This window comes from Columba livia, chromosome 7 (genome assembly GCF_036013475.1).
Source record: "Columba livia isolate bColLiv1 breed racing homer chromosome 7, bColLiv1.pat.W.v2, whole genome shotgun sequence".
In the NCBI taxonomy this organism is placed as follows: domain Eukaryota; kingdom Metazoa; phylum Chordata; class Aves; order Columbiformes; family Columbidae; genus Columba; species Columba livia.
In genome coordinates, this window is record NC_088608.1 from 30,636,734 (window position 1) to 30,653,701 (window position 16,968).

A 16,968-nucleotide genomic window follows, 5' to 3' on the forward strand; every position below is an offset into this window, starting at 1 on the left:
CACACTTTGAGCATAGAGGGCAGTTCATGGTGCTTATAACATGGTTTGTTACATAAAGTGGCACTTGCACCCTTGATTTAGATATCTGATGTAATTGTTACGTTATGTCAGTACCCACTTAGCTGTGCACTTTAAATATGCTCTGAGAATAAAGAAAAAGTCATCATTTAATGACCCCTGAGGTGCTGTGCCGAGGCATGAGTGATCGGATCACAGCAGTCTCTAAATGAATTGCTGCAGTCTGTGGGTTAAGAATTCTCTAGTTGCTAGATGTTTTTCCAGAAGCATACCTTTCCTTTCAGCCTGTGTCTGCTGCTTTCCCTAAGAGTTACTGTTTGCTAAACCATATACCTGGATTCATGAGAGGGAATGTTTGCTCTGTGTACCGACACCAGAGCAGGTTCTGTCTCCTCCAGCCCTGGCCCCGTGCTTATTTAACACTTGTCTGAACTGTGGAAATTGCTAGAAATGTCTAAACACAGGAATGGGTGAAGGAGGCCCACTGCAGACTCTGCTGGACTATTTCAGTTGTCACCCCCACACATGGCATGTCATACATGTGCTGGAGACAGGTTTGTTTTCTTAAAGGGGTCAGAAGAGGTAGAAGTCAAAAAGAATTTAGGTTGCGAGGACTTTATGATGAGGGGTTTCAGAAAGTTACCTCTTTATTACTACAAGCTCTACAAAGTTGCAAGGTACTGACAGAACTCGTAATGTAGCTGCAGCGTCTGTGAGATCTGGAATCTGATCTGCCATGATGGGAGAAATGACAATTAGCTTAAGAAAGGGTGGGGCGGGGAAGCTTTGATGGTGGGTCTGTCCAAAGGCCTGAGTTCCTTACAAATCTTTTGCCTATAGCACAGGCAGTGACTGTGCTGAGAACTGATCTGGTGTAACCTTTGGCTCACAGCAAAAGAAAAAAAGCACCCCTTAGCTTTATTGGGGTTCCCTGAAGCAGCTCTCCTGCCTGCAGGACATTTGTTCCTAAATTGAAGCCTTACCTAGAAAGGGATCATGGAGTGTTGCAGTTAACATGCATGTGAATGAGTAACAGCCAGAAATTTGGAAAGACATAATATCCTGGGGTCCTGGGACTTGGTGACTTCCCAAGGACCCTTCTAAACTGAATAGTCTGACGTTGGGGATATTTTGCTTGTGTACTACCCTGAAGTCCATGTGTGTGTTCTTGAAATAAAAAGAAATAAAATTATGCATGTACTGATACATAGAATTGTTCCCTCAGACTCAAAGATGCTTGATTTGGTCCATCTGGATTTATTCAGTTGTTTAAACACATGCTTAATTGCCCTTGAAAGTGAGCCTTAAGTATGCTTAAAAGTTAAACATGTTTTTAACTGAAATGGAATGTTTTTTGTGAAAAAGGAGAGAGTGTATGTGGGCTCAGTGGTGGAAAACCCTTGATGATGTTCAGTAGTGCTGAGTACCTCCAGAGAAAGCATGAAAATGAACAGTGTTCCATGGCATCACTGTATTGCTTATACTTCCCCAAACACACATGCACACACTAAAGGGCAGTATGGGTGGGTCTTGACATGTTTAGGGCTTTTACTTTATGTACAGGTGTGCTGTACAATTCTGTAGTACATTTCAGCTAATAAGAAAAAACAGAATAAGACCAATTTCTGTGGGGTGGAGCTCATTTAAGGGTTGGTGCTGGAAACAGAAGTAGTTTCTTAAGTCATCTACAGCAGTAGAAGAAAAGCTTTATTTCATGGGTACGTTTAATCACAGGTTATGCTACTAAACTATAGAAGAGTGTTTTAGAAGGAGATTCAATGTGACATTTTTAATTGCTTTCTAGGTATTGGAGGAAAGTACTGATGTATCCATGGGGTTAATTTGGATTGCTGTGACCACATGGGTTGACTGTGCTAGCTGTTAAGAAGATTTGAGGTCTTGATTGACCCATTTTACTTTAACACTAATTGTTTGCTTCTGTATTAAGGAGAAAAGATGAGCTAATGCTTTTCCTCCTTATGGTTTTACACTCACTGCTGTTTTTCCCTACAGCAGTCTCACAGATGAAACTGATCTTTGTTCTTTTGTCTTGACTGGGGAGGTGAGAGAGAGCCTGTCACAATAATTAAAAATTATAATGAGACAACAGTTTCAGTGTGTCAGTTTTTGTACTCGGTATCTTGCATCTTTGTTAGGTTGGAAAGGAATTATGGTGAAAAGGTGAGGCCTGGACAACTTCTGTAATATAAATATTTATAAAATCTCTTTTTTTTCTGTAATCTATGACACAGATTAGTGGTGGTTGATAGGCTTGACCACTGTTTCTCTTTTAGCATTTTTTTAAACATGTTCTTTTTCTGACTCGCTGTGGTGTAATAGGTATTTGTTCATTTTAGCACATGGTGTCCATCTTCCAGGTAAAATATATATGTGTATCTGTGTGTTCATATAGTATAAGGGAGACAATGGCTCTATTTCTAGCAGGAGTGTTAAGTGGAGAAAATCAATATAACTGTGTTGAATTCATTAAATCTGCATCTGACTCGCACCATCTGGAAAAAGACAATGCGCCTTTCAGCTTTGTTTTCTCATTATTAAAAATCTGGGGTACTTTTTCCCCTTCAGGGGAATAATCAGTTTAAACCTGCAAATTCTTAAGTTATGGATTTGTAGGTAGAATTCAGCCCCTCTGGCAAATTCTGCTCCTTTATTTACAATTTGCACTCATGGGTACGGGGATCTGAGGAACATTCCTCATCTTGTGTTGGTCAACTCCCAGCAAGAAGCAGGAAGAGTTTTGTGTTAGTGCTTCTACTTACTATAATGCTGTTAGATCGCAGTAGCTTCCAGTGAGTTGAGTCTATGAAATCTTTTCTATTTGTGAAACTTGCCATTTTGTCCCCTGAGGGAGTTTTAAAATAATTTCAATAGCTGTTTGCAAAATTAACTGTATGCAACCTCTGGGTAAACAACATCCAAAAAACCCCAAATAAAACAAAACCAGCAGTCCAATCATGTCAGCTAACTTGGCAGCATTTAATTATAAGACCTATTGATTCAATTAACCCTACATTTTCACTTTATTTTCTGGAGAGAATGATAGGGGTTTGTTTCTGGCTTAAAACTAGGAGCTATCAGTTCTATTTTGAGGAGCTTACATTATATGTTAGAAGAGCGGCTTTGCTGTGCAAAACTTGCCACTTTTCATGAGGTTCTGCTCTTGGATGCACAAAGAAAATATTTCTAAATGAGGACATAGGCTAGGAATATTGTAAAGGTTCAGAACAGAGTTAGGGTTATGCCTTTGAAAACTCCAGCCTTAGTCCAATTCTGATCCAGAGATGAACAGTAAAAAGTGCTGCGGACCTTCAAAAGTGACCTGGTTGCTTTACTGCTGGGCCAGAAACCCAGATCTCCTGGCTGTGAGCACAGATCTGCATTGATTGACCTCTTTCCCTACATAGGTCAACCAGTGTTGTCAGGGCTGTGCCCAGAAGAACCCCAGCTGGGTTTGAGGTAGAGCGAAGTCTCTCTGTTTTTTGTTCTCCTCATCTTCTGTAGAAGGCATCCCTATAACTTGTTAAGCCACTGCAGGCAATTGCAAGGTGCCAGACTGTAAGTGCAAGGGCCCTGTTCACCTCTGGGAAAGCTCAGAGACTGAGGGGGACTGTGAGGAAAGCCTCTTTTCTGCTGTGAAATGGTCTGAAAGCATGCATTCAAAGTCTGAAAGCATGCTTTCACTTTAAGGAAGGCTCAGGTCTGGATCTGAATTCTGGTTAGCTGGAAAGCTGGCTAGCTTGTTTTAGCTAACTAGCTCTTTTTGTGCCAAGTTGTTCTGTTTTTTGGAGCAGCCTTTCTGTGACCACCAGGTCTGAGCAGAAAGAACTGATCCCCTCATGGGGAATTTGTCTGGACTCTGGACCTGAGCCTGCATGCTGCAACGCAATGACTCCCAGCACCGACATCCAACACTTGCTGATGTTAACATCATTCCACTGTCCTCTGGCTGATTGTGGGACAAAGACACCCTGCAGCCTTTTAAAGCCCTTGTCTCATTCTTGCAGCTGCTTCCATGTGGTCTGGTGAGGTATACTTGGGCACCCATTCCATGTGGTATCACTCCAAAACCAGAGCTGCTACCTTTGTCTGAGCTACTGTGACTGTGGCTTGATGCACAGCAGCAGTGTGTTCATGTGCAGAGGGCCTCTCACTGACAAATCCGTGTCTGCTGGTGCCAGATGTGCTTTTCAGGTGTCTCAAGCTGCTCTTTGGTGGCTATGTTGCAGGGTGTGGTGGGCAGGCAGGCTGCTGCTTCAGTTTGCTGCAAGACCATATTCACGCAGTTAGGCATTTATTTCCATCAGCAATTAATAAACATTCAAGAAGGATGAGGAAAAAATCCAGGGGCTCAAAAAAGAGAGATGCAAGGAGGAAGTTGAATGATCTGCACGGGAAAAGAAGGCTGAAGATTGCTCCTCGAGGGGTGGTCTGGGTGTTCAGTCATTCATATCCCTCCCTGCTTGTTGACCTGTAGTGTGGGGTGGGAGGGAATCAGAGATGAAGCCAGGTGTGCTGACCCTAAGCTGCTTCCTGACCTGCAGAATTACTGTCCTCCTTCAGCACTCCCCCGCACTTGTAAAAGAAAATATGTGGTTCAGGGAGACAGACACAAGAATAGGAGGGAGATTTCTGAATTAATAGTCAGCTGCTCCAGATTTGTATCAGAGTTGTTCTTGATTTGCAGCAGCTCAGTCAGGTCAAAGTTTGGCCCTAAGGGTGCTCTTTGCAGGCTGACAGCATGCTCAGAATACACCTGGGAGTTAGTGTCTGTGTTGCCAGGAGTCCAGAGCAGATCTGGCATTTAGTGTCTGGAAGGAAAGTGGCAAATTAGTTTTTGTCCCAATCCCTGTCATTTTTAACATGGTTGATTTGATGTCCTGTAAAGAAAATTTGCTCCAGGAAAATGATGAAGAAACCCATAAATCAGGAGGAAGGAAATGGTATATTTATTTTTGTTTAGGGAGATAAAATATGTCTATTTCCTAGAGTAGTAAAGGGAAAGTTGGCAAACATACATGAGAGAGTAGTTTAAAAAAAAAAAAGGAAAACAAACAAATCTCTGGGGGTGGGGGTGAGATGGGGGAACAGTTAATAACAGGATTCATTCCAGAGAGCAAGGGATAGAGTATAGTAAATAAGAGCTTTCATTCCATGTTGTTCTGCAAAGTTAAGTTTTTTTGGGGTATAGAGAGCTGGTTGTGTTTCTGAGTAAGACTTAGCAAACTATTGAATGTAAGCGTTTCATATTACCCATTGCTATCTGTTACAGCATAGAATAAATTTATGTCTAAGACTTTGAATAAAAACATTTTGTAATATGACAAATTAATATCTATAATTGTATATTCCACATAGTTGGCCAAAATTAGCAGTGATTTATAGATAATACATTCCTTTAGGTTAGATCATTTTAAATGGCATGCTACCAGTGTTGCTTGAAATACTGTCAGTGTTTTGAATACAAAATTAAAACTACTCTTAAATGTGCCTTTCAATGTGAATAGTTGAGAACTTTTTTTGTGGAATGCGTTTGAAAAAAAAAGTGTAGTCAAATTGCATTCATTTACAATGACCTCTGGTACAAAATTGTTTCTATGGGCAAAAAGCTGTCTTCAGTCAGGTGCTTTTCTTTTTTTCCTTGTTTTGGTTCACTGTACACTTGCAGCATCACTGTTAGCAATAAGTGGAATTAATCATATATTGCCAAGGTTTACTTCATAATTATAGGCACTGAGAAGTTAGAAACACATTTTCTCATTTTACCATATTTATGTTATTGATTCTTCAGATGCCTGAATGGTTGTGTGTTTGTTTAGATGGCAAAGCTGGTATCAGGATGCCAGCACTGACCTGCATTGTTACCTGTAATTACCAACAGGCAGAGTGTCAATCAAGCCTTTCTCATCAGCCATCTATGCAGCTCTTGAGTCCATTTAGAGACTGACTTTCATATGAGTGCTGATTTGTGAAGGTGCTGCCAGCATTGCTTGATGCACCCCAAGTGGCTGTGACCGTGGGGATGTTCTGTTCTCTGGTTCTTCTCAACTAAGTTTTATTTGAAGCCCTTATCACAAGCTCAGACTTTGAGACACTGATGTAAGTCAAGTAGTAGCTGCTGAAACAATTCCTTATGCCTTGCTTTGAAATGTCTTTATGAACTTGATTTTGCTTTTTGTCTTGCAGCACAACTGAATATGTACACTGCTATTTATGAGAAAGTAGCCCTCGATTGCAAATAATTTTTTTAAAGATGCTGACAATGGCAGAGTTTAATTGTTGGAAGGTATGTACATTCCTGAGGCAGCAGATAAAAATGCTACTGGTGGTTTTAAGTTAGATACTCCTTTTTTTTTTGTGGGTTGGGTAATGAATTTTCTCTTCCAGTGGTGGGGACAGAGCAACATGGTGATGGTGAAAGCTGTACTTATAGAGTAAGTAACTTGTTTACACTTTGAATTAAGTGTTTTGGGACTGGATTTTTTTTTTTACAGCCTGTTACGAGCAGGAGGAGGGAATAAGTACTTGAGAAAATATTGGGCAAACCTTATGTTTTCGATACTTCAGGACAGGAAGCTATGTTTGTTACTAGAATCAGAAAGAACTATTTCCTTGAAGACATGGTATTGCAGAATTGGCATTATGGGTCATTCCTCTGAAATACTTCTTTGTTTTGCCCTTTCTGCCTTGCCCTTCTCAGGTGAATTTCAGTTCTGAGGTTTCAGTCACTTCAAAGATCTGAGTTATTTTTTGTTTCTAATTCATTTTATATACTGATAGAAGCACTCTTTTTTTTTTTTTTCTGAAGAGGGTGAAATTTTCTTCTGTATTTTAAGTTATTGCGACATCATCTCCAGTGTCTTTACTTATTCCAGTGTGCAATGGAGTAAGTGATCTGTTGATTTCCCGGGATCGGCAAGAGAGTGAATATTTTAGATCTAGTGTGTTTTTGTGCTTTCTCTGGCAATGTTTTGGTGGCTTTCTCTCACTTGCCTAAGGGAGAGGGAAGGTCAGTGAAAATGGAATTTTCCTCCAGTGTGGGAGTGATCTCTGGACACATTAAAAAGGCGAAAAGAGAGGTCAGAGGTATGTGTTCTGCTTTAATTTGAAAAACTAGCTGTGGAGACTTGTTTCAGCTGTAGCTGGTAGGGTTTTTTTTGGAGTTGACACAACAGTAGGAATAGAATTTGCCTGTACAGGATTTCCAGAGACTGCTGAACAGCAGATACAAAGAAGCAGCTGTCTCCCTATGTTGCCCTCTTTTTTCCCATCCAAACGTGATATAAACATAACTTTTTTCTTTTGGATTCTGTTCCTCTCATGCCTTTACAGTTGGGAAGTCTGGTGTATTTATTGTTTGCTCTACTGCCCTTACCTGCAGGCAAGGCATGATCTAGATTAAAGTGTAATCCTCCTAGATTAGTAAACAAGCCCTGCCCCATGCCTGTGTCACTGAGCAGATGAGTAGCTCTTTGAAGAATGTTTTGAGGCTTGTGAAAATAGTTTATAGCAGAAGCTTTCCTTTTAAAAGATATTAAAATATGTAAGTAGTCAAATGAGCAAACAAGTGTGCCTCAAGAATAAAGATACTGTGTTTCTAGTCATTTTTTAATATTTCCCTTTCCACAATGGATTTACTTTGCAGCTGAATTTGAAAATTCTTAACAACTGACAGTGGTACTGGGCAATTTCCCCTTCTACTGTAGCTCTGGCTGCATTTATTTGTCTCTCTCTTTTCATTTGTTGCTTTTCAGTTTCATCACTCATTTTACATTGAAGTGTAGCTCTGAGCAGAGCTCCATATAAATAAGAAACCCATTCTATAGATGCAGCCATGGAAAAGGAACCTCTGATAATCTCCTGTTACACTTTGCAGTGGCTCCGCTGCTGGGTGCTTTGTTTATGCCCGAGCCTGGCAAAGCAGGTTCCTGGTTGCTGGTGCATTTTTGCCCTGTGTCTCTGCTGAGCAGTAGCAGTTGCTGCTTCTTATCCTACTAATTCCTGAGGACAATGGGAGCATCAAGCCTGACTCTCCTGAACTCCACAGCACGGAGTCCCTTTCCATACACTGAAGGAGTTACAGGGCCTTTTTTCTCTTTGCTGTAGCAAAAGTCGCTTTTCCCTACCCTGTTTGAGAAATACCAAGACAATTTTGCTGTGTGTGTCGACCAACCCTAGTACTTGTATATAACCATTCTGAAACCATTCCTGAGAACTGACTACTACAAATGCCCACGTAAATGTTTGCTGCGTTTAGCCTGAAAGGTGAGATGCTTTATGCAAACTAAATCTTAGTGTGATAGTGGGAACCAAGAGAAGCCTTCTAGTTTGGTCATCTGGGATGTGGTCTCTTGGCAGCCAAGGCTTATCTCAGCAGGTGCTGTGAGGTCCTGTGCCTCCTTGCTCCCATGGTGCCTGGTCCTTGCCTGACCCCATGGGAGGCCAGCTCAGGACGCTGAGCCAGGGCAACACTAGTGCTATGCTAAAATCACTTACTTTCTATCAGTCCAGCTCCCTAAAATGCTCCAGGCATTGGTGAAGGGGTGCAGCAGGAATGTATATCAGAGAGCTGGAAGGCCTTAACCTGTCTGAAAGACATGGATTTTAAAGAAGTTAATGCTCCATGTTGAAAATAATCATCACAGGATCTAACCTTCCTGAGTAGGTTGTGTTGTTCACTAAAAGACATCAAACTGTGCTGGTTGTGAATCTTGCCTAGTACTTTTAAAATCACCTGCTTTTTATATAAATGATCCTGTTCTAAAAAACTGTCTTCTTACCTTTTTTCTTTTTTTTTCTGGTGGTGAGTAAAGGACACAAGACAGGGTTACAGTGCAAATGTTGCACTTGGCTCCTTTCCTATTAACAGTCAGAAATACACTTGATGAAGTATTTTGCTGGTAGTTACAGGGAGATATGTGTGGTAATAAGGAGCTCTTTTAGGCTTTCTGCTGCCTGCTATGAACACTGCTGTGCTGTAGCTGACTTGCTTGCAATAAAGCCTTTGCCTGTGTCTTTAATGAAGGACTGTCCTGAAGTAGAAATTGCCTTCCTTGGCATTAGAGGAGGAGGAGGGATGTGTGTTGTGAGGAAAAGCTAAGCCAGGAAACACCTGGCAACCAGATGGCCCCTAGCATGCTGCATCATACCCACACCTTCATTAAGGATTACTGTGGCTGTCTCTGGGTAATAGATTTAGAGGTTTGGGGTCACAAAGAATTAGAAAATTGTAGCCAGCCACAATTAAACGTAAGTTATTTTTAGAGTACAAAGAACGGAGCTGAGCTGGAAACTGAATTAGAGCTACTTGAAATGTTAAGGCTCAAATACTATGGGTGGTATTTTTTTAGGTGGCCAACAAAAGAGTCCATGCACTTCAGTTAGAGGCACAAAGCAGCCCAGGGTGGTGGCAGGTGGGTTGGAGACAGCAGAGCTGTGAGTGATGGTAGTAACAGGGAACTGGTATTATTCTGCTTCTGGAGGGCAGCTGGCATTGTGTGCTTCTCTCTGAATATTTATGTGTGTAACAGATAGGGGTTGCTCAGACCATTAGCAGGATAGGACTGTCTGTTTTGCACTGTGACTTGTAGAAGCCTGACTCAGTATCTTACACCAATGGTCTAACTGTATTTAATTTTGTTTTGTATTTCTGCCTCAGTGTGCCTGCAATCTAGAAGGGGCAAACTCGAAGGTTTTTCAATTTTAAAGTGAATTAGGAGATTGTCAGTAGGGAAATAGAGATTTGGGAAGAACTGTGCTAGTACACAAACCCTTAATGTGTTAGTGACCAGTCAGCAGCCGCACTTAGTGGCATGTGGTGGGTCAGGAATTCAGGCTGTCTCTGTGTGGGGGCACAGAAGTGAGCATGAGGAAATTGCTGTCCCTCCAACATCCCCTGTACTCACCTGCTCTGACAGGTAAAAGAGGCACGGCAACACTGAGATGTGTGGGTAGATCTTGGCTGTCTCGCTGCTGTGCTGGAAGATGGGAGCTGCCCCTTCTTGAGGGAGTTGTTTCTGTGAATCATCAGCTCTTGTCTTCCGGCTCTTGCTGAATCTGGGACCGATCGATACCATCTTGCGCTGCTAACCCACTCACTGCCCTGTTTGGAAATGTGTTTAGGTACATTGCGGGAATAAGAACGAAAGAAGAAACTTTGCTAGTCCAGGGGCCGTGTGAACTCTGATTGTATTCCTTACAAATGCTTTGGGGCATCCGCAGGAAGCTTGAATGGGTTGTTCATTACTTCCGTTCTTGTGACGTTGATGGAATGATAAAACCATTGCTGGCTCTTATCCTGTATATACTTTGAGCAGCTTCCTTGCCAACAGCGTATCTCTTGTCTCTTTCAGATGAAAATGTTGATAAGCACAACTTGAAAACACTTATTATTGAAATATCTTTTTAATTACTTGTTAGTGTTAATATCAAAGCCTATTGTGAATTTCATGCAGTGAGTTCTGAAGAATCCATCTCAAAAAAACCTTGTTTTAAATATCACTTCAGTTTTTAAGACTACTACCTGTGGGGTTGGTTCTGCAGCTGAGATCCTTGTTAAAGATGAGCTAACTTGCATTATGCAATTAAAGAGTTTGTATTTTATTAAAGACAAGCCAGTGACACCCTACCACTTTATATGGGGCAGCCACATGAATATGGAACAACTCTGTCTTGAAAGGGTGGATCATTTTGTTCAGTAGATCTTTTCATTTTCTAATCTCTCTGAATCTGAAAGGCTATGTGGTATTTCTTATTTTACTATCAGGAGAGGAAAAATAAATCTTCTCAGTTCCTGAAAGCTGCTGCCCCAGGTTAGGCAGTCCTTATATTAACAGTTTGTAACTCAGAGAGGCTAGAATATCCTTTTGTTGTGCATTGATGGTGTCTTCAACCAGTGCAAAACCACACAGCAGCAACTTGGAAAGAAAAGGAGGAGGTACGTGCCTGAAGGATTTACTGTGCTACTGTTGGTTTTCCTCTGAGAGGAGCCCAGCTGTCTTGAAGCTGAAATTAAAATGTAAATCCCAAAATAGTCATAATTAGGGTACTTCCTTTAGACAGTGTCTGGTGCACGCAGCTTCAGTTTTTGCGGGTATGTGTTTTTTTCAGTGAAGAAATGTTTGAGTAGTAAGTAAGGGAGGGAATTATTAGCAATTGCATGTGGTGCATGGGAAAGTTGTGACAAAGAACAGAGCACAAGTTCTTTTTCTCCCGCCGGTCCTGATGTCACTGTGTGTAAACCTGATGAAGACTTGTACTTCTGAATGTACAGAATTTCTGCTTCAGTAATGCATTGATAGTAAATGAGCAGAAGGTGCTGGTATGGACCCTTTCATAATTTTGTACAGCATTTTGCAGAATCAGAATGGAGAGCTCCTGCAGTGTCTCATCTAGTGGGGGCTGTCATGGGCCCACTGAAGTGCTAAAGGCCTCTGTGAATTGGGCTGCGAGGCGGCTTGCCCTTGATAGGAATCTAATTATTTTGTCTCTGCTGGACTTGGGGTGAGACCCTGAAAGTTGCATATTTTGCAGAAACATTGAAAGCAGAAAAACAGGCACTATAACCTCATTTTTGTTGGGGAGTTTGAGTTAATTGTTGCACGGTGTGGAACATTCTGGAGGCCTGAGCATGTATCCTGTGATAGGGAAAACTGGAGCTAAGTTGTGGTTGGAATGGGCCTGGAGAAGCAGGCTGGGACTTGTTCCCAGGTGAAAGCTGAGTGCCTGTAATGTTTGTTGTTCTTCTGTATTAGGGTTTTGGCACTTGCTTTCACACAGCTGTTGGGAATGTTTTATGTCTATGTAAAGGTGCTCAGAGCTGCATGTGTGTGTCTGACAGCTTTGGCATATTTGTCTGATGGGTGTTTATCTTCTTTTTCTTGTTTCTTTATTAGTATTTTCTCCCTCTCCCCCTGAAGACTTGCGTAATTGTGTAGGGAATGTTAATGACAGAATAGTTTCAGGACTCCAAACTTATACCCACTTGAAAGTAGTAATTATTGTTTATAGTATTACTTTGCCTAGGGGAAGTGGTGAAGTACTTTGCCGTATTGGGGGAAGTGTGATACAGACATTCATGATCTAAAGAGATCTTAAATGGTCTTGAATTTTATTGCTAAGGCCAGCCTAGAGTTTCAAACCAGAAAAAGACCCTTTTCAGCCTGGCTTTTTAACAGTGTTATGAAGTGGTGCTGTGTTTGATTTAATCAGGATCCTGTACATTGATGTTTAATTTTGATGGCTCAGAGACATGAATAATGTTTAGAAGAGTGCTTTAAAATAGTGTTTTTTCACATTGTCTAGCTTACATATTAAAACCCCCAAACTACTGAGGCAGAAAACAGCAGATGATAGTTTTCCATACTAAAAAAGCTGTAGTTCAATTTTGGTTTTGTCATTTAGATTTTTATGGTGACAATTGGTAAAACCATGCTGTTTGTCAGATGGAAAAGTACATCTTTATAAAATGTCATTTGAGATACTGGAAAATGCCTGACTGAGCTAATGCTGTCACTTATTCTAAGCAAATAGCTTTGATACTTTCTACGGTCTCCTAGAGTCATATAATGGTCTACTTTAAATCCTGTATTTGTGAATCTTGAGCTATGACTCAGTGCTTGCTTGATTTTTTTTTTTTTTTTTTTTAATTTAAATTTGGGGAAAAGACTGGAATAGAGATGACTTTCCAGAAAGGTCTAGTCCTGAATCTGACAGAATTTTGTGGAGAGTTATTGCATTTTGGTGAAAGTTTTAAACCAACTCCAGTCTTTTACTAGAGAATTATCCCTGTTTCATTATGCCGTCTGTTAGTTACCAAAAATTCTTCAGGATATTTTTTTTTTTCTTTCCAAAGTGCTGAGTATATCAGATTTTCTTACAGAACTGAGTTGCATCCCTGTGAAGTTCCTAAGACTTTTTCATACTGATCAGTGTAGATGCCCTTCAGTAAACTTTCCATTGTACATCCTTACTCTTAAAAATATTTATGCATGTGCATATGTATGTGTACACATATATAACTCCACTGAGATGAATGGAACTTCTTATATAAATACTACTGGAGTCTAGTGTTTGGACCGTGTCAAATAGAAATAGTGTCAACAATAGGGGCATTACTGTCAATAGATGAGAGTTGTCACCTGGACAGTTTCCAAGTGAAATACATTTAACTGCAATCAGTGTTACTTCATTCAGTTTTGTACTGATGCACATGAATGACTCTAAGTCCTTCTCCATACTACATTAGCACGCTAGAGCAATACCTTCTCCACATATAGAAGAACTGTAAATAGGAAGCTTTTCCCATGACAGTAATGACTTCCGCAGTAAGAATAATGTAGTACTGTAACAAAGAAATAAAATGTAAGGAACATCTTTGGATAGTCTGTCAAACATGGTGGATAATAATGTATATGTAATCTCTGTCAGTTCAGTGGAAAACTCTAAATATGAAAAATGACAGAATAAACTGTGCATGCATGTTGAACATTCCTCTTGTAATCATCTTTATAATCAACGGACAAGAAAAGAGCTGTTACACCATCTTATTAATTTCCTGTTTTACCTTACTTGCCATGCTGACACCTGAGTGACTTCTCTAGTGTATACTGATAAGTGTGCTCCTTATTCCTCTTCCCTCAGTGGCTTGGTAGCCTTTTCGGTTATATGAAGTGTAACTGTGGGGACCTTAAAGGGAAGCAACAGGTTTTGTTTGTTGCTCTGCGAGAAGGAAGGTTCTGTGATCTGTTTCCCATTGCAGTGGGAGAAGTTACGCAGTTGTAAGACTGATGTCAGCCTCAGTTATGAGTCTCAGCTTCTTGACTGACAATTTTATTGTCCTTTAGGAAGGTAACTGTCATGGAGGACTTCACCAGGGGCCCTGGATAGTGGATGGGGATGGGAATTTCAGTGTGAATTCAATAGGAGTGCCAGAAAAAAGGATAGAAAAGTGATGATATGTGACTTAGATCCCGTTTGATTCAATGAAAAGAACCATGCATTATTAATTAGCATCTTCCATTGAAATAATTTCAGAAGGCAGATTGTGTTGTAGGAAAGCCCATAATCATCACTAATACAACCTGACTCCTACGGAGACATAATTTACTCAGAAGAAATAAAGGATGCTTTCTTTTCAGTTGGTAAAGTTAGTACGGCACCCATTTTATAAGAAGCCCTTAGCTTTAATTAATTCCCTACAAAGCCCGTGGGAAGGACAGTGACTTGAATGAGATTGTTCGTGATTTGCAGATTTTTTTTCCTTGTTTTTACTCATTACATCGATCAAAAATAGTAAATTTGCAATAACTTTCTGGAGTGCCCTACAAGTGAGCTGCATATAGACCTCACTGAAGACTGCGGATTAATTGCTGATGTATGGGAATTTATGAAAGGGTTCCTTGGGAACCAAGGGCAATGTGTAACAAAAGAAGTGGCCTGTCAACTCTACAACATCTTTCTTCAAAGGGGGGAAAGTGCAGATCCTTTAGTGTTGCTTGCCAGTCATTGCATGTAACTTGTGTCAGTGATTTTTGGGGAGGAGGAAGAAAGTTTCTGACCCGTTTGGGCCATGAACATAAGTAGGCAAATTCATGCACATACGTAAGTTCTTACATATGCATGCACAGAGGTGAGCAGTCATGTTCTATATTCTACTGAAGTAGCAGGCAGAGAGAGATCAGTTTGTGCTGGGTCAGAATCTTAACTGCATTGTTTCAAAGATAACTGGCATTTCTATTTACTCTTTCTTTGTATGGTGTTCTGTGGACTAGATTCTGCAACAGTTGTGCCCAGACTGTAATCTCTGTAAATCTTGTTGTGCATGTGGTAGAGTTATTTTCCAGTAAAATAGCTAGCAGGCTTTATAAGTCTTGATGTGTCAATGGAAGGTCACCTGCTTAAAATGCCACCAAACAGGATTTACTGTTTAGGTGTAAGTGAAATCTGTGCCTGAATTACTTGTTGGCTATTAGTTGATTTTTAGCTATTGTATTGGAGTTTAATTTTTAAATTTTTCCAGTTGGACCCAAAATATAGTTTTGGGTGTTTTTTCCAGTTGTGATTGAGGCCCTAGTCCTCTAGCAGAAACCAGTAATCTGTGGCATCAACACATGCATATGAGGTCCCAGGCTCTTCCTTAGGGATAAAGAAGACTGTGCTTGTAGGCTACATTGAGGAATTAGCACCTGAAGCGTGATTGTGTTTACCAGTGTGATTATTCCCTCTGCTGCCCTTCGAACAATTCACACCCTGCTGTGGCACTGTCAAACCTATCAAGCCTTTGGGGCAGAATTCATCCTTTGGCATGTTTGAACTGAGCATTTTGTCTGCATCCTGCTCCCCTGGTCCTGGGCTTCTGTGTTTAGTTGTGAGGTAGGTGATTGTGGTTGGCTGTTTGGTTGAACTGATAGTTTGCCAGCAAAGGCTGACGGAAATAGGAGTCACCTCCTCTGCCCAGCCTCCCTAACTAGTGTGGGCAGGCAGGAGGGTGCCTTCTTCTGGGGGAAGCAGCACTTCACAGTTCCTCTGTCCTGCAAGGATCTCTGGGTGGTTATATTATTTCCTTCATGGTTTTGAGCTCAAGAATATTACTCTTGCTATAGGCTCTTAATGCCCTAATGCTCTTTCCAGCTTTGCTGCTGATAGCACCATGTGCTGCCCAAGAACCATACAGACCTCTGGATTCATAAATGTTCACCAGTTCATAGCATAAATGTTAATCCCATGAGCCAGCTCCAATCAGCAGCTGAATTGGGGCCAGACTTATTAGGGGAACCACCAAGCCTCTCTTTGAATGCAGGACCCATAAAGGAGAAAAGGGCAGGTCTTAAATCAGTGTATGGTTTATTTGTTTTTATTTTCTCAGAGGCCCTGAAGCAATCTAATGCAGGTTTTTCAACGCTGACATCACAAAATACAGAGACATGCTGCCAAGTTCATGTGGGTGGAGAAGAAAGGAGGTGTTCTTGATTCTTATAAACACTTGTGCTTCTGTTCTCAAGGAAGAAAAAAGGAACAAACTTTCCTGATAATCCTCTGAGAATGTAAATGCCACATGAGCATTTTGGCTAATGGCAGAAATGCAGAAATAGCATTTTCTGTGCTGTCTTCACTGGTCAATTGTGTCGTAGTTACGTAAGTTGTGTTTTATCAACTGGAGCATATGTATCAAAAACCAGTTAGAGAACTCCACAAGTCGTTTATCACCTCCTCACAATTTCCAGCAAAATTACTCATACTCACAGTTGTTCTGAAAAGAGCGTTTCAAATATTCTGCATCAAAGCACTGAAGTTGCATTCTTTTGCTTGTAAACTAAGTATGTTTGTTGTTTTATCTCTGATGTTATTTAGGTTGCAAAACCTGAACATTAGCATGAATATGCATCATTTTCCTAGGAAAGAATCTCAAAAATTTTTTGCAATTATGTTACTTTTGATAGAGGGAAGATTGTTGTGCTGAAGTAATCCTTGATGAAACTTCATTTATCTTAGTAGATTGCAGAGAAGTTAACCTTCACACTTACATTTACATTGTCTATGGTGTGCAGAATGGGAGAGATGCTTGTCACCAGTCTACATAAATAATTTGATTTATAACAGTATATTGACCAGCCCTATATGGTGTTTTCTTCATGTAACCAAATTTAAAGCAGGTTTTTTTTTATTCAGATCTTTTGTGTATAGAAGTCAAATTATGACGCATATAAATAGTGTTCAGGTCATTGCGAGTTCCTTAAAGGAGCATGGACAGTCACTTTTTGAATATTTAGCAGTGCACAGTGTGGCCTGGAAATGGAGACACTTTAGAGGCTGTTCAGTTTGATTCTTAGCAGAAGAGGCTTAAAACCTCTTGGACTCTTAGTGCTGTTTGGTTTCTGTGCCTTTTATCCATCGTTAAGAACTTGTGCTCTTACTACACTGATACAAGATGGT

The 16,968-nt window shown here is 40.6% G+C and overlaps 1 protein-coding gene across 40 annotated transcripts in view; it reads left to right on the top strand.

The window, feature by feature from the left end:
• MAP2 (microtubule associated protein 2) overlaps positions 1-16,968 on the top strand; it is a 226,947-nt gene that overhangs the window by 2,352 nt on the left and 207,627 nt on the right. For 7 of the 40 annotated variants that reach the window (XM_065068998.1, XM_065069007.1, XM_065069024.1 and 4 more), the window contains exon 2: positions 6,223-6,322. The exons of the other annotated variants lie outside the window; for them this stretch is intronic. The gene's annotated coding sequence lies outside the window, so the exon portion shown is untranslated. The remainder of the gene's footprint in view (positions 1-6,222; positions 6,323-16,968) is intronic. 40 annotated transcript variants of the gene reach the window in all.